Below are 5,840 nucleotides of genomic sequence, written 5' to 3'. Positions count from 1 at the left end.
AAGGCAAGAGTGGCTCCTTGATATGTTTTCGTAGGCATGCAAAAACGTTTTTGTTCCAGCAGGCCTTTGGGGATAACTAGTCTGGACCTGTGAAAATGTGGCGTATGGATATTATTTTTGTTGTTGTGGTTATCTTTTAATGTTTTAATATTTTTACAATTTTAATATTGATGATTTAATTATATTTTTAACTTTTGTACAGTGGTATTTATATTTCTATTCATAGTTTTTAATTGTAGAAGTTTTAACATTGTAAGACTGCCTTGAGTCCCAGTATTGGGAAAAAGGTGGGATATAAATAAATATAGTAAATATAATAAATAAATAGGAGCGAAACCACTGCAATGCAGTGCCTCCCACTCCCAGCTCAGACACATGTCCCAGAAGGATACCATGGTCGATGTTATTGAAAGCCGCTGAGAGATCAAGGAGAATCAATAAGATCACACTCCCCCGTCTCTCTCCTGACTTAGGTCATCATACAGGGCGACCAAGGCTGTTTCCGAACCAAAACCCAGCCTGAAATAGATCTAGATAATTGTTCATCCAAGAGTGTCTGGAGCTGGTTGGCAACCACCCACTCAAGAACCTTGCCCAGGAAAGGAACATTTGCCACTGGCCTAAAATTATTAAGATTTTCTGGGTCGAGGGAGAGTTTCTTTAGGAGTGGTCTCACCACCACCTCTTTGAGGCATCCCAGGACCACTCCCTCTCACAAGGAGGCATGTATCACCTCCCTCGGCCAGGCAGCTGTTCCCTCCCTGCCATTTTTATAAGCCAAGAGGGGCAAGGATCCAATACGGAAGTGGTTGCATGAATCAGTCCAAGCACCTTGTCAACATCCTTGAGGTGTACCAACTGAAACTCATCCAAGAAAACTGGACAACACTGTGCTCTGGACACCTCAGCAGATTCACCTGCTACAAGACTGGAGTCTAAGTCCCAGTGGGTGCAAGAGATTTTATCCTGGAAATGCCTAGCAAATGCATTACAGCAGGCCTCAGTTGGGTCTACAGTCTCCTTAGGGCCAGCATGTAATAGGCCACGAATGACCCTGAGAAGCTCTGCTGGGTGGCATATGGAAAACTGAACGGAGGCAGTGAAATGTTGTTTCTGCTGCCCCCACTGCCCCTGAGTATACCTTACCATAGGCACATACCAGGGTTTGATTGCACCCACAAGGAGCCGTCTCCTGTTTTATTTCATTGCTCTCAGCTCTGGGGGATACCATGGAGCAGCACAAGCTCTACTCAGGAGAGGGCGCTCAGGAGCAATCATGTCAACTGCCTGGGTCATTTCTGCATTCCACAGATCAACCAGGGTTTTGACATGAGAGCCAGCCATACCAGCTGGAAAGCTCCCCAGAGCCCTCTGGAAACCATCCGGATCCATTAGCCTCCAGGGACGGACCATCTTAATAAGTCCCCCACCCTTGCAGAGGGGAAAAGCTACCATACGTCTAAACCTCAGCAGGCAGTGATCTGACCATGACAGAGGGACAGAAGCAAAGTCCCCCACCTTCAGACCACCATCTCCATGTTCAGTTGAGAAAAGCAAGACTAGAGTATGCCCTGCTACATGCGTTGGGTCGATGACATGCTGGGACAGTCCCATGCTTGTCATGGAGACCATGAATTCCTGAGCCACCCCTGACAAGGTGTCCTCAGCATGAATGTTGAGATCCCCCAGAACGAACAGTCTGGGGGATCTCAACAATGCACCTGAGACCACCTCCATCAGCTCAGGTTGGGAGTCTGTTGAGTAGCGGGGTGGGCAGTACGCCAACAGAATCCCCACTCTGTCCTGCTAACCCAACACAAGGTGAAAACCAGTAGTCACAGGGAGCCTGCAGAGGGAGATGGAGCTCCTATAGACCACAGCAACTACCCCCCCCCCCCGGCTCTCAGGTCTTCCCTGATGCTGAACCAAGTACCCTGGTGGGCAGAGCTGGGAGAGGCCAACTCCTCCCTGCTCACCCACCCAGGACTCAGTCATGCATGCCAGATCGGCCGCCTCATGCACTATTAAGTCATCGATAAGGGAAGTCTTATGATGAACTGACCTGGCATTTAACAGCAGCATGCGGAGGCCGGAGGGCAGGCTGACAGGGCAACCCCCATGCCTGCTGTTGGGGGGAGGGCCAGAACATGGCACAGCCGTTAACCCTCTGGGTCATGCTCCCCTAAACTGGCTAGCCCTCTTCTCAGTGCCATGCCTCCCTTTCTTTCCACCAAGAAAAAGAAGGCGCGTGCAGGGGGTGGGGGTGGGGGGAGAGAGAGAGAAAAGAAAAACAGACCCCCGTCACTTATATCTGGTAAACTGGAGGGGGTGCCAGGGAGAGCAGCAATAAGCCAGCTGGGGGGTCAGCGAAGCCAGCAGGGGATGGGGGAGCCAGGGGGTTGGGGGCTTGTATGTCAGAATGGATGGGGGCTGCATGTGTGTGAGAAAGGGAAAGAAAGGGTTTAGGGGGGATTTTGGGGGGATCCTGAAAAAGAATGACAGTGGTTTGTCAGGCACTTGCACTGAGGAGGAGGAGGAGGACGAGGAGGAGGAGGGAGGAACGTAAGAAGAACATCAGAGGAGCCCTGCTGGATCAGACCCAGGGTCCATCTAGTCCAGCATTCTGTTCACACAGTGGCCAACCAGCTATCAATGGGAAACCCACAAGCAGGATATGAGTGCAACAGTACCCTCCCGCCCATGTTCCCCAGCAAGAGCAATATGACAATGGAACCAATTCCCTAGGGAGGTGGTGGGCTCTCCCACACTGGAGGCATTGAAGACGAGGCTGGACAGCCACCTGTCAGGGATCTCTGACTTGGATTCCTGCATTGAGCAGGGGGTTGGACTCGATGGCCTTGTAGGCCCCTTCCAACCCTACTATTCTGTGATTCTATGATACTGGAGGAAGCATAGTCATCAGGACTAGTAGCCGTCATCGATAGCTTTCTCCTCCAGGAATTTGTCCAACCCCCTTTTAAAGCCATCCAAAACAGTGGCCATACATCTTGAGGAAGTGAATTCCATAGTTTAACTATGTGCTTGTGTGAAGAAGGACTTCTTTTGATCTGTCCCGAATCTCCCCCTAATCAGCTTCATGGATAACTCCACTGGATTCTAGAGACAAATGTCTCCCTCTCCACTTCCTCGACATTCTGTGCACCTCTGTCATGGGCACATGAAGCGTGTAGGGATGTGTATGTGTGTCCTTTTAGGTATGCGCGTCTGCAGGCACGACAGCTGCATGGGCTGCTTGGGAGTGTGTCCCTGGGGGCGGGGGTTCTGTGCGTGGTGAGCCAGGGAGAGAGGGAAAGGGGCAGGGGGGATGGGTGGGCTGCCCGAGGGGGCCTTCCGTGGAGTAGGGTTCTGTTGGTGCTGTAGGTTCAAAGGAGTGGCTTGGTGGGCTGGGGCTCAGCCCCCACCTCTGTCTTGCCCTCAGCCTTTGGGGCAGGTTACTTGTCAGTCATGACCAGACATGCCTTTTGGCCAGGTGTCCTCTTTTACAGAGGACAGTCCCAGTGGAGGCTGGTGGCTCCCATGTCAGTGGGTCAGAGAATCAGAAAGGGATCCCTATCCAGGGAGCTCCATACCTTGGAGAGCTCCTTGAGAGTTCTGAGTGGTTCTGACTGAAACCCAGAGTAGATTTATCGCCCCACCGACATCGGAGACCCCAGCCTCCAGTGAACAGCGCTCTGTTTGAAGGGCTGCCAAGGGACTGTGCTCTATTTGGAGGGGTGCCCAGGCCAAAAAGAGCCATCAGAAGGGAGAACAGAGGGGCCTTGAAGTTGTCCATCCACAATTATCACCTGGGCAGGAGATTGAGCAAGCAGGCCAGGCGCACAGTTTACGTAGTCACAGTCTTCCCCACAACGGTGACATGGACACTGCATTTCTATTTAAGTTATAAGAATTATCTCAAAGTTTGCATCTATGCCTATAAATTAGCATCTGCTATTTTTGTGCAACTGGGTGTCCTCTTTTATCCTCTTCTTTGGCAATTCAGAAGTGGCCACCCTATGTGCCTTCCATAGCAGCCATCTTGTGCAGGTGCCAGAACAGTTTCTCAAATTGCCAAACGTGCCCACAGGCCCTCAAAAGTTGCAACACATGTTAAACCATGGGACCAAGAAGGCCATTAAATGCTAGAGGACTGGAGACAGGACAGGGGTGAAAAGGAGAGAGTTTGGCCGAAACCTATTTTGAGGGGAGCAAAGGAGACAAAACCCCAAGCAACTGCAAATGTTCTGGGTGGCAGGGTGGAAGGTTCACACATCTCTAGACAGTGTGATCCATCTTGATGCCAGCTTCAGTGGAGACAGAGAGACTATTAGTGTTACTGAGCAGGCCAAGGCTGGGATAGTTGTCCAAGGAAACATGTCTGGAGGAGAAGGGAGATGGGAATCAAAGGTCAGGAAGAGGGCCTTTGCTGAAGGAACCCCTGCCTTTCCGGCACCCGACTACAAGTACAACCTGCAGGTTGTATGGCCAGCTCGGGACAGGTTACTACACTGGACTACAGGAGAAGGTGGCCTTCTTCTAGGGAAGAAGGCCAGGTAGCAAAAAGCCTCTGCAGATGATAAGCTGGCTGTTCACATCCTGCAAAGAGTTGAGGAGTATCACAGCACACATCATCACCTGATCAGGGATCCAGAGAAGCCAGAGAGTGGTAGTGACATCCCAGAGATTCATAATTCTCTGGTTCAGAATACAAACCTCAGTGACCCGTCAGGCTCACCTCCAGTCCAAGGTGACTACCCCGGTCCATATTTTTTCTCTGGCTTGGAAACCAAACTATAGTTTCCCTGGTCACTGGGGCCTGGGATGCTGCTGTAACAGCATTCTGGATTCCAAGGAGGAAGGGATGCTGGAACCAGGCAATGAGGGAGGGGGAAGATCTTGGTAGTACCCACTGTTCCAGCAGCAATCTGGTTGGCAGGAGGGGGGAGGTAGGGGGAGGGATGAGGGCTCATGGGGGGACCTAGGGAAAAGATCAGACCCCATTAGATACTTGAAGATGTCATTAGGAGGGTGATAGGGTGTGATCTGGCTTGGAAAAGATGTTAGTTGACCCCAGTGACAAATCCAGCCTGGGGGAGGTGTTGCCCAGGGCAGGCATCAGCGCTAGACATGGTTGGGCACCTGTGAAGGCCTCATCATTGCAACCTGCTCATTCACCTGCCTCTCACTCTGGCCCAGATTGTGGTGGTGGTGGTGAGATGGAGGAGAAGTAGATGCGACTGCCAACTTGCTCACTGGCTCTCGGCCTGCCAAGCAACAGCGAGACAGAGGATCATGAGCAAGACCCGCCAGAGATGATGGTGGTGAGATCGACGCACTGAGGGAGGGGGCCCAGAGAGGGTGCCTTGCCTCTCCCAAACCTGGAGCTGCCACTGGTGTTGCCCATGCCTAGGGGGTGGTCATTCCTCCTCAAATGTGAATGTATGATTCACCCAGCTCACCCATGACCAACGTGGCACTGGGCATTCGCCAGTTCCCACCCTGCTGAAGGCCTGAATGTCTGGGCCATGCCCTAGGACAGCCTCCCCCAACCTGGTGCCCTCCGGATGTGTTGGACTAGCTGGCTGGGGATGCTGGGAGTTGTAGTCCAACACATCTGGAAGGCACCAGGTAGGTGAAGGCTTCCTTAGAACGTCGGGCATCTGGCTCCTGCCCTCCGCCTGGTCTGTTGGTGTTTTCCCTTCTCCGTGTCTTTCCTTTACATACCGTCCGCGAGGGAGGTTACGCATCACTCACGGTGGTGTTGAGATTTAATTCCTTGTTGAAATGGCCCAGACGCTGCAAACGGACATGAACATCCCTTAATAATTCCATGACCGCCC

General features: G+C 51.9%; 1 pseudogene; it reads right to left on the bottom strand.

Moving 5' to 3' along the window:
- Positions 1–1,197: 1,197 nt before the first annotated feature.
- LOC146338173 (uncharacterized) lies at positions 1,198–5,527 on the bottom strand (annotated as a pseudogene).
- Positions 5,528–5,840: the final 313 nt, after the last annotated feature.

Source organism: Heloderma suspectum, chromosome 10 (assembly GCF_057233095.1).
Source record: "Heloderma suspectum isolate Gila_16-S chromosome 10, 16-S_ref, whole genome shotgun sequence".
Taxonomy (NCBI): Eukaryota; Metazoa; Chordata; class Lepidosauria; order Squamata; family Helodermatidae; genus Heloderma; species Heloderma suspectum.
Note: the sequence above shows the minus strand (reverse complement) of the source record. Positions and strands in the feature narration are given on the sequence as shown.